The sequence below is a fragment of the Melanerpes formicivorus genome, unplaced genomic scaffold (genome assembly GCF_026170545.1).
Source record: "Melanerpes formicivorus ecotype bairdi unplaced genomic scaffold, bMelFor1.0.p_v2 SCAF_12, whole genome shotgun sequence".
Classification (NCBI taxonomy): Eukaryota; Metazoa; Chordata; class Aves; order Piciformes; family Picidae; genus Melanerpes; species Melanerpes formicivorus.
The window spans coordinates 14,652,202-14,674,043 of record NW_027142364.1 but is presented as its reverse complement, the minus strand read 5'-3'; positions in this window follow the sequence as shown (position 1 = coordinate 14,674,043).

Sequence of the window (21,842 nt, the reverse complement as noted above, 5' to 3'; positions counted from 1 at the left end):
GGTTGCTTTAAGTCCCCCAAGAGTGTATTTACACCCAGCTAAGAGCTCGCTGAGCTCCCATTAACCAAGGTGATCTCAGTAAAGGGAGTGGTATAACTTTTTTATTGTGTCTTTATATGACTTTCATAATGCATTGTGAAATGTGAGTAACTTCAGAGAGGTCATTGCTGGGAAAGCCATGTCACTGCACATTTCTTTAATAGAAGTAGTAACATACACTTGCATCTGGATGATTTGTTAATTTTTTTTAGAAAACCCCAAACACTTCAATCATGTGAGAGTCCTCAAAACAAAACCAATCACCATAGAAGCATAGAACATCTTAGGCTGGGAGAGACCTTAGATATCGTCTAATCCAACCTCCCTGCTATGGGAAGGGATGCTTCTCAACTAGACCAGGTTACCCAAGGCCCCATCCAGCCTGGCCTTGTACATCTCCAGCGAGGGGGCATCACAATCTCTCACGGTCCATTCCAGTCTTGCCACCCTTGTAGTAAAGAATTTCTTCCAAAGATCCAATCTCAGCCTATTCTCCTTCAATTTAAGTCCATTTCCCCTTGTCCTATTGGTCAAAAGTTTTGTAAAAAGCCCCTCTCCAGCCTTCCTGTAGGTTCCCTTCAGGTATTGCAAGGCAGTCATAAGGTCCCCTCCAGAGTCTTCTTTCCTCCAGGCTGAACAATCCCATTTTCCTTAGCCTATCCTCATATCAGAGGTGTTCTAGCCCCTGGATTATTTTTGTGACCCTTCTCTGAACTTGTTCCAATAGATCTGTGTCCCTCTTACAGTGGAGACACCAGAACTGGATGCAGTACAGCTTCTTTCTAGATGCATATGCTTCTTCAATTCTCCTTTTGTCTTTCTAAGTCATTTTCTCTATTGCCTAGCTTTCTGTTTTACTCCAGCTAGCAGGTATCTTTCTGAACATCAGCGCTGGCTATATTCTAGGAGCTTATCAGCAGTTCCAAACTTAATTTGGTATAGATAATATGGAAGAAATGAAGAAATAATTTCACTTTGGACAGAAGTCACTAATTACTATTTGGATTATGTATAAAATGGGAATTAAAAAACCCTTTTTGATACATAAAGGCAGAAAAGTAGAGAACGTGCTATGTATAGCACTTTTTGTCTGTGACAGTTTTAGTATCATTTCCATTAATTTCATGACATTCACCTTCATGTTTAAGTTGAGTAGAGGACTAGCAGGAGGACCTCTGATCCTCCAGACTGTTTTTTCACTGTCTGCTGGGAAAGGTCCTCCTTCCATTGAATAGACACTGTTTGCTTGGTTAACTGGCTGTGAGCATAATTATTCAGTCACAAAACAGCATATGAGTGGATGTCAGCAGCAGAGTAGTAGGTAACACTAGTCAAACTGATCAAATTACTATTATTTGCTTTTTAAAAGTATTAAATTATTACCTCCTTACATACATCAATAAAAAAGAGTGGAAGTATTATAAGTAGCAGAACTATTGTATGCAAACAGGTAAAGTTCTTTCCCTCGCTGCGATGAGACTTTTAGATCTAATTGAAATTAAGATTTCAGCTGACAAATCTCATTTTTTATCCTTACATTAATAGAAAACACTGTTTTACCATAAAAGTGACAGAACACCACCACATCACAGAGGTTTATGGGTAGTTTATCACTCTTGCCATTGAAGAGTATGGAAAATAAGAAGTAAGACTGTGGTGGGCTCACCTTGGCTGGCAGTCACTCTCACACTTCTTACTCTCAACAGGATGTGAGGAGAGAGCTTGTGGGTCAAGAGAAAGATGGGGAGATTCACCATGACAGGCAAACCAGACTCAACTTGGGGAAATTTAATGTAACAATTGTTTATTTTTTTCACTGAGGTGTTAAAGCACTACCATAGATTGCCCAGCAAGGTGGTAGATGCCCCATTCCTAGAAATATTCCAGGTAAGGTTGGATACAACTTGATCTAGTTGGGCATATCCCTGCTCAGTGCAGAGGGGTTGGACTAGATGACCTTTGGAGGGCCTTCCAATCCAAAACATTTCATGATTCTGTGACAATTTATTGCCAATTAAATAGATTTGGATAGTGAGAAACGAAACTGAATTAAAACACCCTTTCTGTTAGTTTTCCACAAAGCATAACTTCACTCTTTCATTCCTGATTTACTCTTCCATCCCTGCCCCAGGCAGCACAGGGAGATGGAGAAAAGGGCTGAGTCAGTCCGCAACACTTCATCTCTGCTGCTGCTTTCTCTTCATGCCTTTCCCCTGCTCCAGCATGGGACCTTCCCACAGGCTGTGGGTCTTTCAGGGTAAGCCTGCTCCTACAAGGTATATCCCCACAGAATATCTGATGTGGACTCTCCATGGGTTGTCCAGAAATATCAGCTCTGGCACCTGGAGCACCCCTTCCTCCTCTCACCTCAGTGTTCATACTGGTGTTTCTCACACTTTGCATCATTCTTCTTTGGCATTTTTTCTCTTTCTGTTATATAGTTTCTCAGAAGCACTACTGGCTCTTCTGGGAGCTTGTTTGTGTCCCATGGTGGTGGCACCACTGTAGAACCAGCTGGAACCCTCTGTGTCCAGCTCAGGGCAGCTCAGCCTCCCCTCACAGTAGATGCTGCTGCCAGCACCTGGGCACAGGCACCCAGAAGCTAAAGCATGGGAGTTATTTCCAGCTTATGCTGGAACAGAAATCATGGCATTTCCTGTGAAACAGGAGGTTCCCTTGCCTGCAGGAGAAGCCTTTGAAGTGTTGGAGAGGAAGCACCCAACACAGGTGCTCCAGTTCTGAAGTACCAGCTGTGATTTTTATTTGGACCCACTCTCTAGAAAGAATTGATTTGTTATAAGTCATGGATGCATATCTTGTCAGTCTGAGGAGAGGGTGTAGTACAGCTGAAAATCCTCTAATTCAGCATATAAAGTACTCTTTTATTCTGTGTGTTTCCTTTTTCAGTTCACATGTTCTCAAGAGAGTACAGGCTAAGAAAAAGGGTTTCTCTGAGCCTTTAGCAAGGTATATTTTAGTCTATAACTGGGTAATTGCCCTTATCTTTTACAGCCTAGTAGAAATTAGCTTTTGAGGTGGTATTGTTAGGAATATCAGTGTTTGCTTAGTTATTAAAAAAAGATCCTTCAGCTTAAATGTTGGCATTTTTTAAAGGAACATTAAAATAATGCAAAGAAAATTCCTCTACATGCATAAGTTGTATACCATTTTAGCATGTCATGCTCCTCCTTGGATGTTAATCATCTTTGTCTTTAACACAACTGGACACAGTGGTGGTTTTGGCAGAAGAGGCAAGAAGGACTATTTTAGAAGACATCACGATTCCACCTGTTTCTGAGGAAAATATATAGCAAACATTTTGGTGGGAACAAAAGTCCCAAGCTGGCAATTATCAGGTGGGGTAAGTGTGCATTTATGAGATTCACAATGCTTAAGAAGAAAGAGGGGAAACACTGCTGTTACTTAATCTTATTACGGAAAGCTGAGTGTTGTATTTAGAACCACAATTGGGTTTTGTGGCAATATGGTCAAAGGAATATGTGAGGGAGTCTCTGGAATAAGAAATGAAAGCACTGAGAAGAGCTACAGTACTCTTTCTCATGCAGTCACTGCACCTATTATTTCACCTTCTCTGGCATTTTTGCTGATGGTGACAGGGCAGGATGAATGTTCATAGCAGGCAGACTACTGATTAGGAGTGTGGAAAAAAGCGGTATGTTTTGTCAGGATATTAACACAGCTCAAGGTCTCTTGTCACAAATGTTCATGATGATGGGACAAATACAGAGCAATTACCATTTACTGGGTAATAATTTGGCAACATTTAGAAAGTGGTAAACAGAAGTGACTGGAGTAACAGATGAGTTGGGGCATCATCCCAAAAACCTATCAACACTAATTACAGATTTGGTGCACCAGGTGATCGTTCAGCAAACATTTACAGCTCTAATGCTTTTCTTGTTTGTTTGCTTCCATGGGATGCAGTCCTCAGTGTGGGACCATAGCTTTTCCCTGCCAGCCTCCCATACCATTCTTTCACTACTTCCTTTTCCACATGAATTTGTCTTGGAAAGACAAGAATCGTCTGGGCTTGTAGAAAGCCTGTTACACCTGACTGGCTACCCTCCAAGGCTGAAAATGGTTCTGTTCATAACTGATATAAATGTTTGTATTTCTAATAAGGACTATAAAGAACTATTTTAATTGGCTGTTCACACAGGACACTTGAGATCTGGTCTCAGTTCTGCCAGACGTTCTGTGTCAGTATTGTTTAGTCTGTTCATGGTTACATCTCCCACTTTTAAGGAGGAAGAATAGTACTGAGTTAGAGTAGCAAATGTGCTTGTGACTGAAGCCAGATACCTCATTAATGAGCTGCATATAAATACCTAGAATAGATGTGACATTTTCAAACTGTATTTGGTGTCAGGGTTGTGCTTAAAGACTGGTTCATTTGTAAAATGAATATGCTACAGTACATAAATACCTTGACATGCAGATATTCTTAATGAATGATTGCAGAGGGAAAAACCCCAACAAAACACAATCTAAAAAGAACCCCACAACTGAAACCCCCCTACTTAAAAATCCTGAAATAAAAACTAAAACCCACAAAGCCCCCTCAAACAACAACAACAAAAAAACCCAAACCAAACAAGCCAAAAGCCCAACCCCCACCCCCCCAAGTACACAAAACCTCCAAACCAAAACACAACCAAACAAAAACCCCAAACCAACACAAAACCCCCAGCAAACCAAAACAAGCAAGCAAGCAAACAAACAAAAAACCACAACAAAAAAGCAACAGGACTAAGATATTGAGTGTGGCAGGTTTTACTCATAAAACTTTTAAAGCAAAAATTTCCAGTGGACTGAACAACTCTCACTTGCAGCTGCTTGCTCCCATCCTCTCCCATCAAAGAGGAGCTCTTGCATGCACAGGAACCTTTGAGCATGCCAGAGGTCCCTCTGAAATTAATGAGGATCTCCATTTGTTTATCTACAAAGGCTGGAGCTGTGCTGAAGTGGGAACACAATTAGTAAACCTGTGTTTGGTGGTTGCTTTTGGTGTGGTTTTGGGTTTTTTTTTTTTAATGCTTTCCTGACATTGGAATGCGCTGCCCAGGGAGGTGGTGGAGTCACCATCATTGGAGGTGTTCAGGAGGAGACTTGATAGGGTGCTTGGTTGCATGGGTTAGTTGATTAGGTGAGTTCGATAATAGGTTGGACGTCATGATCTTGAAGGTCTCTTCCAACCTGGTCTGGTCTATTCCATTCCATTCCATTCCCTTCCATTCCATTCCATTCCATTCCATTCCATTCCATTCCATTCCATTCCATCTTGAAACATTTGTATACAGCATTCACCCTCCTACGCAGCAGAAAGTATAGCGGCAATGTTGTAACTGCTGCAGATTTATATTCTCACATGTGATTTTAGCAGAGGGAGAGATAGTAACCTTCAGAGGGTCGAAGAGATGTCCTGCAGGGTGCATCTTTTGTTGATTGGAATTTATTTTCAAAACCATTATTATTTTGAATGACTGTCTCTTTCTGGGAGTAGCTAACTAACCAACCATTTGTGATATCAAGTTGATTTTGTGTTAATTTTAATGTTCTTGAACAAAATTCAATCTAAACAATTCAAGACAGGCTAGTGGTTTAAAAACTATGGTGCAGTCACATTTTTTTTTTGGTGAATCTTAAAGACTTGTGTCTTTGACTTTTAGATCTGTGGTCGTCCACAAAGTGAAACAGTGAAAACAAAAAGAAAAATTGTCCAGTTGTTCTGGATGCTTGAGATTAATCTGACAACTGTTCAAATCATTGGCTTTGATACTTGTGTGAAAAACGACAGTCCTGTAAGTGCCTGAACTCTCTGGAAATTCAGTAGATTTCCATAGCTAAGTATTAGTTTGGACAAGACCACCTTTTTTTCTTCATAATTCCTCCTAGATTATGTATTTTGACTGATATTCATCCTCTATAGACTCGAGTTGCTTGTTAGACCCTTCTGGGTGACCAGAATTGTTGAGTACGGTCAAAATAGAGGTAATAATTGAAGATTGGCAGTGTCTGTAGAGGAAATTACACTCTGGGGGTTCTCTGCACTGGATTATAGTTTCATAGTTTCATAGTTTCATTCAGGGTTGGAAGGGACCACACGGATCATCTAGTTCCAACCCTCCTGCCATGGGCAGAGACAGAGCCGAATTTGCCCTGAATGTGCTCCTGGGTGCAGAACAACAGTAATCAAGAGGTCCATAGCCAAGATTCTGGCCCAAGACTTCCCCAGGATAACAACTTCTTGGTTTGGTTTGGCTTTGTTGTTTGTTTCTTTGGGGTTTTTGGTTGGTTGGTTGGTTTTGGATGGTGCTTTGTGTGTGTTTGGTGGGTTTTTTTTTGGGGGGTGTTGTTTTTTTGTTTGGTTGGTTTGTTATTTTTTTTGTGGTGGTGGGTTTTTTTAAGTGAATATAAGAGTTTTGAAGGCAGGGATGAGTGTTTACATATCCTCCAAAAAGGAGTGCAAAACAAACAGGGTGAAAGCTGTTTGGTTTCAAAGGAAGAAGTGAGAATGTGTAGACAGAGGAGAAAGTGCAGCATTCAGAGGAATACAGAAGGAATCTCTTGGTGCCCCTTTAAGCAGCAGCTCAGAAGTCTTCTTTTGATACACCTTGCTGATTTTGTTATATTTGCATTTTAATTCCCAGCCATCCCACACATAGCCTGGTGTTGCTGTGTTAATTGAAGTTTTAGCCATCCATCAGATTAGCTCTGCGTAGTCCTTGAAAATTGCCTGTTGTGTCATTAAACTGAAGTAAATGCTGGACTGTTTGTTGCAGAAAGTTAATCATTTTGGCCTTCTGGAGATCCTTGGGGAGCCATGAGGCAAATTATACTCCTTTATCTGTTCTCAGACTGTAGTCTGCATTTAATTTTTCTGGTGCTGGTAAGCACACATTTAATTCTCACGATATTACCTTTTTGCTTCTGATACTCTGTGACCATCACAAAATAAGCAGCACTAAAGTCCATCAAGAACCACAGATGCCAAGATTCAGAAAGGGCCCCATACTGTATTAGCAAATATTTGCTATTAACATTTCATGAACAGAGATTAATAAAACATTACACAATAAATATTTCATCTTATCAATTGCAGCTGATTAGCAAGCTCATGAATAGTGTGGAAAAATATGATAGGTTTAACAATCTTCCCTGCTATATGTGATACTGGAAAGGCTAATCCATTACTTTAGTAAGTCATGGCTGATTTGGTGCAAACCACACAGTCACTTAACAAGGCTACTCTTTTAACCAATCCAATCATAAATAACTGTAATGCCACTACTTGTCAGTAAGGTTTTAATTAATTTAGTTTTGACTTTAACTTAGGTGCAGAAAGTTTTATTTTTCAATATCTTTATTCCAGCATTATTTATTTGGATAATTTTCATTAAATGATTCCCAAATCGACCCAGAGGGAATTTATCTGCAGGAAGACAATATTTATTACATGGGGAAAGATTTTATTCATCTATTCTGGCTTCAGAAGATCTGTTTCAGAAGCAGCCAATCTTTATAAAGTATTTATGTGGCAATTATACAGTATTTATTTCTGCCCTTATGCACCAAAGTAGGGCAGTTTGTCAAAATCTTGCTCAGGCTGATGAGGAATACTTTGCAGGAGTAGATTTAGCAAAGACAATCTAACAGGCACCAATATAACATTTGAAACCTCTCCTTTAGCCCAGTGATGAGAGCTTTTATCCCCTCAGTATGTTTTTCCCTTTCTGTCCATTTTTTAAAGGCTGTGTTCAGGCATTGGGAAAAGTCCAGTAATGAAGAGTTACACTCATTAAAGCACAAATTCCTCTGAGCCATATTTCCCCTCCATTTTTAGTGCTGAATAATGACTAACTCTTCCCTCATTCAGTGTTCTCTCTTCCCTTCCTACTTTGAGTTTTCACTACTAAAAAATTATGTATTTTAGTGGCTCATGTATTAATACTTATCTATTATGAATTTAAAAGCTTTCAGCCTTCTCTGGAGTATTCACTGTAAGGAGACAATCTAGGTACTCTTACAGCTTGCCTGCCTTGGGAATTAAGCCACTGTTCTGGTGTTCTCTGTGGTCCCACATGGTGTTTGGTGATCGTTCTTTATATAACAGAATAGACTCATAGAATTGTTTAGGTTGGAAAAGACCTTCAAGATCATTGAGTCCAACCATTAACTCAGTGCTACCAGGCCAGCACTAAACCATGTCTCTTAGCTCCACACCTACACAAGTTTTGAATCCCTCCACCACTTGTCTGGACAGCCTGTTCAGGGCCTGACAACCCTTTTGGGGAAGAAGTTTTTCATAACATCCAACCTAAACCTCCACTGGCACAACTAGAGGCCATTTCCTCTTGTCCTGTCACTTGTTCCTTAAGAGAAAAGACCTATCCCCACCTCACTACAACTTCCTTTCAGGTAGAGCAAAAGATCTGTCTAAAAACTATTATTCTACTGACAATCCTGCAATGACACAGGGTATAGCAGCAGCCTGGGAACCAACATTAAGTCTTACACAGAAAGCATCTTCTGTGCTGTTCAAGGTAATTCAGATTCTGTCTTGCTGCCATGCAGTGTTTCCATAGTGGTGAGAAATGTTGCTACATTTTGTGCTAACAGTTTGTTACCCTCAAAACCAGTCATGTCAAATGTTTGAAATAAGGCTAACAAGGATAAGATGAAACTTAATGATATTCTTTTCTTCCTTCTGTTTTTTTAAAACCTACTTTAAACCATTATAGGTATAGAGGGAATAAGTGCTAAGACTTAAAGAAGATCCATGGAGTAATTTAATTTTCTTTAGAACGGCTTTCAGCCGACTGATACCATGTTAAAGTTTAGTACAATTAAAATCACCAAGTGAGAACTTCAATACAGATGTTAATTACCCTTGTTTACTGAAAACTGTGAAAACTGTGGTTGGTGGGAGTGTAAGAAGGAAAAAACCCAAAGGTAGTTCTTTCAAAAGCAATCATTTGGGAGTACCTCGATTAAAGGACTTGTCTGAGAGGAAGGATGAGCAAACATTTACATATGAAATGTAAAGTTCACAGACAGTAAGAGAGCTCATCTGCATTTGGGAGATTATAAGAGAAGAGAAATAATTTTTTACATGGATGAACTACAGTAAGTGCAAACAAAGGAGGACAGGATTTACTGAACTCAGAAGATAGGAGAGAGGAAAACTAACTGTTTTTGAGTGAACTTGCTACAGTCAGGACCTTGAGATTTTTTTAGGAAGGAAGTTGCTGACCAAGAAGTAAGACTGAAGTCACACAAAAGCATAACATAGGGAATTTTGTCTGTTGTGAAGGCTGAGATACTATTCAGAAGTGAAAATAGAAAATCCTGGCTCTAAGAAGTCAGAGAAAAATCTTGGCTGCACAAAAATCTGTGGTAAAACTTGTTAGCAGTTTGGGAAGAGACAGGATTTTCCTCACTGTGACCTATCAGGGTAAGCATTGAACTAAGAACCAGAACATTCTGAATTCAGCATGCTTAAAGGAAAACTAATGGACGAGATAGTTACAGAAACTCTTACTTTACATGTCACTTGGTGCTGGACACATTAAAAAGGCACTTGAGAGCCCTCAGATAAGAATACACAAACATTCCAAGTCACACCTGTATTGTTTGCATATACAGATGTATGTATGAAGAAGACTACAGGTTTAGAAGACCTCTTGAAGGAGACTTTAGAAATTAACAAGTCTGGATGTTGGCCTAAAATAAAAATTCATGAAGATTTAGATCTTTTGATTACCTTGGTCTTCTAGCCCCAGGTAAACAATTCGAGTGATAACATAATACTGTGTAGATGTTTCTCTCTCTGGCTTCAGTTCAAGAAAACACTTAAATATGTGCCTAAGTTCCATGAACTTCAGTGTGACTTTGCTTGCATTTGTACACATGCTTCAGTGCTTGTGTGCAATAGAATAGTTGGTTCAGTCAGGATTTCTGAATGCTTTTTAAACTGATTGTTTCCAGTAAATATTTGTATTGGGTTTGGCTGAGCCGGCATTAATTCTTCTTGGAGCATCTATCTAGTGCTGTGCTTTGGCAATACTGTATCTGGGTGTTGATAATACAACAGTGTTTTGGCTACTGCTGAACAGAACACCCAAGCTGTGCTTTTCCTACATTTCTCTGCCTCAAGAGTACACTGAGGGGTGGATAAGATCTTGGGAGGGGACACAGCTGGGCCAGCTGACGCAACTGCCCAAAGGGGTATTCCCTGCTGTATGATGTCAGCCTAGATATAGCAACTAAGTGAAAGAAGGAAGTGGGAGGATATTCACCAATGGCATCTGTCCTTCAGAGCAACCATTACACATAGAGCCCTGCTTCCCAAGGCTGACCACCATCTGCTGATGGGAAGTAGCTAATAATATCTCCCTTTGCTCTTGCTTCCATGCATGGCCTTTTGCTTGTGTTAATTATTATTATTAATTGGCTTCTATATTATTACTGGCTTTTGTTATATTTTCCCCTCTCCCTGGTCCATCTAAGAAGGGGAGTGATAGGGTGGCCTTGATAAGCATCTGGTACCCAGCCAGGGCCAAAACATCACAATACCCCAATTCAAACATAAAATAAATCTTAATTAGGAAAACTTTTCTGATGGAATAATAGTAGTGATTTTCAATTACCTCTAATTTAGTATAAGAGAACAAGAATTGGCAAACTGTAAAGTACCAAAAAGTAATAAACCTTGCTGAATATTTAAAAATGGAAGTATTTGTGGAGATTTCTGAAAGACTTTTGAAACATTTCAGAGCCTGAAAACATTTTGAAACTGATCAGCTGAAAATATTTGGTTGCTTTCCACAAGAATTGGTTAATTTTTTATCAGTATTTGACTAACATACAGTGATTTTGTGTAAAACACATTTCTCTCTTATATCAAAAAGCAACAACTGGAGCTTGTCAGAATCTTCTAGTACTCAGTTATCTACCACATTCAGGATTGTATTTATTCAATTCAGGATTATACTGTATTTATCATATTCAGGTTTGTATTTATCATATTCAGGTTTGTATTTAAGCATTTTCTCTTTCATCAGAACTTAGAGAAAGGCCTTTGTATGCTTATCAAGCATTAATTCATTTTCTGACTCTGGTAGCCTGCTTTGGATTCCTACCTCTGACCTACAGCTGAGTGATACCACATCCAGTACAGCTGGCTAAAGATCAGCAAAAATATTAATCATATAAATGATTGATGAATTTTTCTATGCTTTACTGAATAATTTATTTTCATGACTGGTATTCAATAAACTCTACAGCTAGGCTTAAATCTATTCTAATAACTAGAAACCATCTGTCACCTGCCAATGACCCATGCAGCTCCACTGCTTTTTGGGTCCTGTAGTTCTCCTTTTTAAGAAGAAAAAGTGTTAAGTATGGTCACCTTTTCTGTAATCTTTAAAACTTTTCTTTGAAGTTAAAAATTTGGATATTTATGTTAACCTTTCTGACAAGTTCCTACAGTCTTTGTGACAGATTGCATAATGCTGCTTCAATGGAGACGTGGCAGTAACACCGCTTGACAATATTGTGTATCACCAGCTGTCAGTAAATGATTCTACTCTGAGACAGAGCGTAGCAAGGAGATTTTCATTCACTACACCTGTAAGCTGTCGCTTAGTTACAAGACTCCAAAGATCTAGCTACCTATTACCTTCCTCAGAAAGCTATATGTTGCTGTCCTCTCCCTTCCATCCTGTGCCTGAAAAAGCAAAAATGATCTCTAGTTCTTCTGACTCCCAATAGCAATTTGTTTTTTTCACATGCCAGTAATAAATCTCATTTAGGCTTTTTGTTGTGTTTGCTTGTTTGTTTTTTCTGAGTCAATATTTCAGTCACACCTGAGTTCTCCTCTAAGAATTTAAGAAGAAACAGTTTTGGAGGTGACAAGCATTACCCAAATTAATTTCTGCATTAGTTTGTGCTAATCATAGATTCAAAGAATGCCGAACTCCAGAGAGATTCTGACAGATCTAATATCATGACAGTAGGCTAAATTTTATTTCATTTATAGGAAAAAAAAATCTAAATTGATAATACTTTTTAGTTTTGGTTTCTTTACATAATCACTGCAACCAGCTGATGAGCCAGCATTTAAGAATTTTCTCTTCCTTGAGGTGTTCTGTCTGTGGAAAATGCATGGGCGGTTTTTTTTCATGCTATGTGTCATTCTCAGTTACACAAAAGCTAAGACCTGGACACAAACTTCTATGATGAAGTTTCCTCATTGGAATCTCTTTTCTCCTTTATGCCTTAAAATTTGTGGACTTTCAGACTTGGACATTGATCTTTGTAAAATGGTGCACATTCTGAACTGAGAAACAGAAGATGAGATGTAGTTCCCAAGGAGTTTCTGTCCATCTGTATGCTTTCAGTTCCCATTTGTGCACCTTTTTTTTTACACTCCCCTTTTGTATGTCATTTTTCATGTGTTATTATATGCTCTTCAATCATAGGAAGAATTGGGACATTCAAACTGAAATGCTGCATCTGAATTAATGAGATCTAGCATCACCTTTAGGGTTTGGATGAATGAATGTTTATTTTTTAACTTAAACGTATTTAGTCAAAATTAAGTTCATAGAAATATGCTATGAAAGTTCATAGAATCATAGAATGGCCTGGGTTGGGAGGAAATTTAAAGGCCATCTATGGGTGAGCAGCAATAGCTGCAACTAAATCGGGTTGCTCAGAGCCTCATACAGCCTGACCTGGAAATTTTCAAGGGATGTGGCATCTACCACCTCTCTGGACAACCTGTGCTGATGACTCACAACCCTCATGATATAAATTGTCTTTCTTCTATCTATCTAGTCTGAATCTCCCCTCTTTTATTTTGAAATCATCACCCTTTATTATGTTGCAGCGGGCTGTTCTAAAAAGAATGTCCCCATCTTTCATCTTTCTTCCTTAAGGCCCCAAGTTAGTTCTGTATATATCAAGAATAGAGAATTGGTTCCAGAACAATAAGATAATTCAATGAGATGTCATTTCATTATATGTGATAAGTTACATATGTAGGATACTTACATAATGCTGTGAGTGAACAGTTTAAAAGTAATGAGTGACTTACAGTTATTAGCAGGAGAAACTTTTAAAATCACTTTGGTGAAAGGTATGGTCAGATCCTAAGGTTTGAGCTGTCCTTTTTCATGGGAAAAGATGATAGATAGGCAAGGTGGCAGAGCTGTCATTACATCCCTGCATAGGTGGAGGTAGGAATAAAACTGACATCACAGTTTACCAGTGCTGGTGACAGCTGTCTCAAAGAGAATTGTTCCCAGAATGCAAAGTGCTTTTGCAGGTCCACATCGATTTTTATGATCATGTTCTGCCTGCATCTGATTAAGAATAGTGAGAAAAATAAGAGATGGGACCTCAGTTCCGTGTCTGTCTCAGGTACTGGGTACAATGTGCAGATCTACATGCAAGGAAATGGTAAAACGTGAGTTATTTCTTCTCCTAAAATGTATTATTTTCTCTGTGTAATAATGAATGTGGGTTTAGAGTTTATGCTCATTGTTGTCTAACGAGCAAAAGATTCAGATTCCAAAGCTAATTTCACCAAAAGAAGTTTAAGAATGTTAATATTTCTTTTCTATCGTAGCCATTCCAATTTGTGGCCCTGTTCTCACCTCTTGCACAGCCTTTCTAAAATTGTTTTGACAAATCTCTACCATCTTCCTAATAAAATGTGCAATAACTTTCTTTATGTAGAAGCAAACCCTTTAAACACAACATCATTCTTACTTGCTGAGGGACTGTTCCTGTGCCTTTAAGATATATTGAGATTTACAGTTTTATTACCTCTGTGCTTTCATAATGCCGTTTTCTCCTACCTGATCTACCAGAGACACTGGTGAAAACATTTCAGTTAATGCAAAATCCCACTGCTGTAATTATAACTTGCTTGAAAAGCTGAAATATGTTAGTGCTGTTCTGAAACCTTTCATAATAATTTCTGGTTCAAGCTTTTTTAAGACCTTGCTTGACCTAAAAGATACAACTTGTTGGACCTTGAAGTGCCATATTTGCATGATTTGTCCACACCTCTTCACCCTTGGTCATGTGTTGTTCCCACCTTTGCTTCCATGCTTTCTAATGATGTGCAGTTCTGACTTGAAGTGATCACTTCAGCACAGGATCTGCATTTAGCTTATGCTCCAGCTTTAGAACCCATCTTTAATGCAAAGCAGGCTATATTGTCATCCCAATTATAGCAGGGCCAATATAATTCCACTAGTTTTTATGTTGTTTGGAACTGCTTTTCATTAGTTATATATCAAGCTGACTATCTGAAATGGGCTTATCATTTTTATAGCTATTGCATCTGTATATTGATTGGCTCATCTAAAATGATGTGTTTGTCATGAAGTGTGCAATATCTGCCATGCTGTGGAAGGTCATAAATGTTTGTAAACTGCTTAGACCAAATGTAGCTAATCTTAGGAGTCTACCATTGTTTGTTATCGCAACACAAACCAAATCTGATTTCCTTTTGGACAACTGAGCTTTGTGAAGGTCATGAAATGTTGATTGTATGTGGGCTCTTCCTGTTTAATCTGTGGGGAGCTGACTGGCTAACACGGGGCTGGCTCTTCAGCAGTAGCCTGCCGAATGGCCATGAAGGGATTAAAAAGGTACTAAATATTTTCCTCCTATTGTTTTGCCATGGGAATATTTGCTTGACTTCATGGATGGAAAAGAAGAGGTAGATTCTTGAAGCTGCAGAAGTTCCATGAAGGATGGTTCTTCCATGAACCTTCAGTGCTCAAGGTAATTAGCACCAAGGGTTGCTTAGCTTGACGGTGATGCTCTTTAGCATTAATTGAAAGGCCCCATATTTATTTCATATCTCAAAATCAAACCAAACCAAAAAACCCCCCACCAACCCCACACACAGCACCAAACCAACCAACCAAAAAAAACCCCAACAACCCAACCAATCAAAAAACCTGAAATAAATATTTCAACACATTTTCATTCTCTAGCTTTCTGAAAAGTCCCATTATTTCTTTTTATCAAACAAAACCCCAGTAATCCCTTAGATAATCAGGTGTTTGTTCTCAGATATGGAAAAAGGAATTTTACAGATCAGTAGAGACACACAAAAATCTCCACCAGTCAGATATAAGGAGTTTCGATGTGTCTCCTGACCTCACACCAGTACCTGTGTGAGGCATGAATTTAATGAGAGGAAAGGGCTAACACGTCTGCTGCCCTTCCTTCTTAAGTGCCACCTTGTTTATTCCTGTGGATCATGTAACACTGGAATAATTGTATGCCAATGCAGCCAGAGCAGAACTGAGTTTGACCTTCAGGAAGTCTAACCTACCCTTAACAACAACTGGCAGTGACAGCTCAATTCTAAGAAGAAACTCCAAGCAGAATTGTTGGAAATGTTAATATGAAACAAAATAGAACTGTACAGAACAGAACCTAGAAAAGGTACAGCAGTGCCCTGTGAGCTGTTTACACCATCTTCACTCTCTATTATTCACAGTACTCAAATATGACTTACCAAAAACTTCATTAAGTCATTCTGCATTGATCCTAGGCTTTGCTTAATCAAGCAGCAAGATTATACCATTTAATACAGATTCACATTTAAGCACTACCAAATTATTCTCTTTTGCTTCATATTCACTAAATTAGGGAGGAATGCTGTTTTCTATAAATAGAATAGGTTTCTTATATTTCTTCATAGTTTGGACAAAGCTGAAAATATTGACTGCTTTTGTAACATTTAAGGACTACTCAAATTTGCTTTCCAGAATAGTTTTCAAACATATAAAGGCTATCATACTGACCTGAGTTACCTGAACAGGCAGAGAGACCAAAGAGGCAATACTGCTTGCTTGCAGAAACCTGACACTTTGAATGTTTCTCCAGTCACAGTCAGAATACCTTCCTTGGTTTTAGTGCTTTTCCCATTCTGTCTGTAGCTGCATCATATAGTTCATTTCCACCACCTTCAAATGGTTTTCAATCCACTGCTAAGTTTCACTCAGAATTGGTCAAAGCCTCAAAGATAATTTTTACAGATCACATAAATGGAGTTAGAGGTATCACATAAATGGAGTTAGAGGTAGTAGACAATTAGTTCTGTAAGGGCAGAGAAGTGCTAGGCTAAATATACGTCCTTTTGACAACAATAATTCTAAAGAAACAGCACTACATACTCGTACCTCAACATGTATTCCTACCTTAACTGATGGAAATACCTCAGTGAGAGCTCCCTCTCTTAGGAAAAGAGAATCTCAACTGGGCATTGGTAGTGATGAGATTTGCAATGAGCGACTAATACAACGAAGTCTAGTTTGCTTTGTTTCCTATACTTTTCTCCCAGTCATGAGTTACTGGCCACTACACTGTAGCCCGCTTTCTCCATTTGGTGTTTTGTACATGTTTAAGGCAGCAGACTTCTTACTTTTGCTAATTAGAGAGCTGCTTTTCTGTTAATGTTTCTTTTTTAAAGAGCTTAAAGTCCGTTGAATCTGTCAAGATGATAAAAACGTCAGCTAAACTTCTGAAAGAGAACAAAACTACACTGAACGATTACATTAGAAAAATGAAAGGGCTGCATGCCAAATGCCAGCAATGAAATAGAGTGTCACTTTAGGATGTCAGAGAATGAAAAATTCACTATTTCTCCTACTCAATTTTTAATACCTTTTTTGCTGATGTCATCAGCAGAGTCTAAATATAGTCCAATTTTCAAGAAAAGACTGAAGGAAGAAGATTTTAATGTTTCAAAGTAACTTTACAAAAACCAGTAAAAATTTGAAGACTTGAACGTCAGCTGGCTTTATACCTGAGCATGCATTACTCTGTCAGATCAGCAATAGGCTTATCTTTTTTTGGTCTCCACTAGCTTCTCAACTGCACTTGAGGGCAATCACAGCTGTTTGTAGAATAACAGTCTCTGTTATCAGCTGGATGCTTGTTGTTTGAAGTGCCAGTTTTCAGAGAAGGATTGTATATCACAGAAGTGCTGGAAAGACCTTGTCTTCAGTTATCTGATGGATGAAGATCACAAAAGGTTGCACCATTGTCACATGCCCTGAGTTTGGCTCCACAGGCTCCAATTGTCAAGTGCAATATATATTTTTCCTTGACTTATGTGTTTGTAATGGCTTCATCTTCTGGTTTCACACTGTCTAGTCATGTCACATTCCCAACACCATGTAATTCAATTCACTTTTCTTTTTTGTTCACTCTTTCCTTCCCCCCCCCCCCCCCCCCCCCCCTTTCTTTTCTGCCTCTAACTAAATCAACAATGACAAAGAGGTATGGCAAATGCTCTGTGGAAGATCTTAGCCACCATCATCTTCTTCTTAGTGTTTGGGGGTTTTTTTCCCTGTTTTTTTTCTTTCTTAAGGCTTCTGTAAGATTACTTTTGGCTTCCCTTATAACTGAACAGCTTGCTCCCTTGAGCCATTTCTTTAGGGATTTATCTGTCTTTTTGCCTTGCCATTTATCATTATTACTTCCTTCATTTGCACTGCTTCTGTTGCAGTTTCTTTTTCTGTTCCATTTTCTCTGTATCTCTTTGGTTTAGGGTGTTTCTTTTTGCTTTCAATTTATTCTTATTTAGAGCTGCATTTTTTTAGCTTCAATTATCTTCACTGGGCAGAACGATATTTTATGATAATCACTTTTTTTTTCCTTCTTGAAGATTATTTACATTAATCTCCATATTTCCAGTCTCAAGTGACTACTGTTTTGATCACTTATTCAGTGCATTTTTTATTTTATATTTCACTGTCAGTATCATTCTGGTTTGATTAGTTTCTCTGCAGATCTTTGTTTTGTTTTCTGTTACCTCCTTCTGAGGCTGTCTATTCTACACGCCTCTTGCTTCCATGGTCATCTCTTAAAAATTCACAAAATAAAATTACTGACCTGTAGCTTTGGAAAAAAATAAAATATCCCAGATGGTAACCAATTATAGATTCTGAAGTTGGCAGCTGGTGACAGGACTAAAATGCCGTCTGCTGGTGTCTGCTGTTTGACACCCTTAAGTGCAGACTGATTTGTCAAACAGGTCAGCCAGCCTCATGCAGGCCAGTGCACACCTATGGAAAATATTGCTTAAAGATTTCTCTGTCTCTGAAACATCAAAACTTTCTGGAGACTTGGAGGACAAATTTTGGTATCTTGAATAACAGGATAGTATTTATAAAGAACTTTATTGATGCGATCACAATCACATCCTATTAAATTCATATCAACAAGGACCTCCAAATACATGAGTAGTCGTCAAGCAGTTCCTGAGGCTTGGTGACTCTTCTTGCCTTTTTTTGAACTGCTCCTGCAGTATCTCTGCCCTTGGCAGCTGAACCAATTAGTTTTTAGATGTTTGGTTCAGACACTGCAGAGCTCTTCATAATGGAACTGCCATTCCCTTTGCTCCTGGTCTGTACCTTTTGGCAGGGGGAGGGGGGAGGGGGGAAATACTTCAAAAGTTTTAGGTTCATCCACTCAAAACATGGTTCTAAAAGAATACAGATTTTATGTTCATTTGTGCCAGAATAACTTGGATCCCCTGTATTTTGCCAAAAGAGCTCGTAAGGAGGTGGTAGAGTCACCATCCCTGGAGGTGTTCAAGAGGCAATTGGATGTAGCACTTGGTGCCATGGTCTAGTCATGAGGTCTGTGGTGACAGGTTGGACTCGATGATCTTTGCGGTCTCTTCCAACCTTGGTGATGCTGTGGTAAAATTTGCTCCCTTGTTCCTTTCCCCTTTCTCCCCCCCACCCCCCCCCGCGAGTTCCACATTTCCTTATATTTTCTTTATGCAGATGACAAGTAGTCATCTCTCTAGTATTTACTTCTAGGGAAACCAGATATTATTACATTCAACATGGTTTTATTCTATTCTCCCTGTATTTAGCTGAATCACTCTTAGATTAGATGCACAAATCTAGCACATCTGGAAATATCTCTGTGCATTTTCTCCCTGACTGATTGAAGGTCCTGTTTTCAATCTGATTAGAAAAGATTAGTAAAAGGGGAAGAATGGGAATTGAATTTGCTAGTGGCAGAAGCAGAACAGTTTGATGAAAGATGGCAGGCGGTTTATTTTAATTTTCTTTAAATGAAAGCAGGGTGACAAATGACTTTATTTGTACTAGGATGCACCTTTATTCTATGCCAGTCAATGGTAAGTTTTTAGAACTGTGTGTATTGCAAACCCTATGAATTGCTACATTGTGGTGAAAATTGAGATATTCCAAAGGAATTATTAAGCTGTAAGATAAATTCTTTATGCAGTACCGTGATTATTACACCAAAGCTTCTTAGAATGAAAGCCAGCTGCAAAGTCTAATGTCCATAATAAGACAGCAATATTAATAGTCTGACTGTCTTCTGCATATTTCATCAAAATAGTTAGCAACATTTGACATTAAGCATGTGAAAGCTACGTGAGTGCTGTTGACTTCACCTGTCTTCTAAGTCAGTAACAACTATCCATGTGCTTCAGTTTCTTGCTTGACAAGGATCTTTAGATTCCCCCAAATGGTTTTGAGTATATAAGGTTGGTTATCTAGATCAGACACCATACCTATGTTTGCTTATCATGGATTTATTTCGGTTGATTATGATCACTAAAGATCATTTTTTCCTGATTGTCATATACTTTTTGAAGGCTATTTTCCTTCTTTCATTATATGTTGCACAACACAACTGAAAATGGGCTAATTTATTAATGCAAAGTCTTCAGTTCACATTGCTGGACATATTTACAAGAGCTCAGTGACACAGAAGCCTCAGAACCGGACAGATGTTATATTAAAAATGAATTGTTGAGCAGGAATCAAATTTAATGTATGTTCTTTTAGATGATTCTTCCAAATTCCCAAATTTCCTGTTTTAGAGTTCACTTACCTGAACCCAGGATCAACAATCAATCCATTTCCATTTAAGTGGTTTCAATTTCCTCTGTTTTGAGCTTTCTGCTTCCTCTGGTTACTAAGTAGATGGATGGCTTTCACACAACCAATTAACAACTCCACTGCTCTAAATAATCCTGGTTTCTTGTGAGGACTCTTGTGAAAAAGAAGTCCATGAACATCTATGCAAAATAACTAAGAAAATGATTCCTCACCTTTCCTTCCTTCTGACTGTTATACCTGGAAGAGTGGGGACAGGATTCTGGATGCTTATCCAGCAGTAATACCTGTAAAGCAAGTGGTCCAGAGCTTTAAGTCTGCAATACTGATAGCTCAGGTTAGGGATAACTTCCTGTTTAAGATTGGGTTTGAAATCCTAGATATCTTCTTTGGTCAGAAGAATGTTGTTAAAGTCACTTTGAAAAAGCAACTGCTTGCTTATGATTTCTTATTTTCCCCTAGAAATAATGAATTACTGACTACTTTTAGATTACTTTGGAGTCATGCACTCCCAGAAATACAGCTGACAGAACTAGTGTCCCTAATTTTGATTTAATGCAGCCTCCAAAATTTAGAGAGAGACTGGCTGTCCTTCTCGACCTAGACTGTGTTGATCAACCCTGGCACAATTCCCAGTCTGCAAGATGCACTCACACTGTCTAGGTAAGATTTTTTCCAAGGGATGTTGGAGGAATTAAATACCCATTTCCTCCCATTGAAACACACTGGGTGTTAGGTGCCTTATGCATCTTTGAAGAAAAAATAATTTCAAAATGTTGATACTAATATCTGTAACAGCATTTTTCATCCTGGAGATAAACCTGACTATACAGTTCATAACAGAACCTTATTTTGTGCCCCAGCTAGGATTTAATACTCAGAAGTCCAGTCTGAGATGGTTTTCCCTGGCCGTAGATTTTAAAAGCCAGCATTTCATAGCCTGTGTTTGTTCTCCATTTTCTTACAGAGTTAGAGCAGTCTAGCTGTGGGCTGATCTCCCTCAAGCACCCCTGTGCTCTCCTTAGATTTACTGTCTTGACGAAATTAATAGTAAAATAGTAGTACATAGAAGATTCCAGACATTATTGTGAACAAATGAAATCATGGCTCTCCAAGGACAAGTGCTTCTTCCTCATTAGTCTGTTCCTTTTGTGATGCACATTTGTTTCATGGGTTAGACATTTAGTCCCTAATTAGGAACTGACAACACAGTCACATAAGGTTCTTTTCCAAAGTCCGTACTCAGCTTATTCTGTAACCAGAGATTAGTGTCTGGATCATAAACATGATCACATCTTATCTTCTACAGTCCATATTTAAAAGAAGATTCTGTGTATTATAATCCTTTTGGGTAGACTTTTAATTTCTTGTTTAACTTTTCTTCTTTCAATTAAACATTACTTCTGTAGTTTTCACATGGGTATTGAAATGTCATTGGAGACTTTGCTAATGTGTACATAGAAGTCAAGTACCTTTGTGAAAGGTGCTTAAGCACATAAATGTCTCTAAGTCTCTCTCTTTTTTTTTCTTTTTCTTTTTTTCCCCTCCAGTGGGAGTGCAGCTAGGTGACCTTCACACTGCCAACCTGTCTCACTTTGGTCTTGACACAAATCCTATTGGAGTCACATTGTCTAGATAATTGACTTATATATTTCTGGGCAAGTAATGAATTCTTCAAGATGACAGAAAGGTTTAGCCCTTAAAAAAAAAGGATCTTCAGGAGCGTTTCCCAGAAAGCCTTTATGTGTTTAATAGTACCAGTATAAAATTCAAATAACTTGAGGCATTCTTACAGTTTGTTTGATATGGTCAGAAAACTCAAACAATAAAATCAAGGGTGAGAAGAATCAGGACACTAAA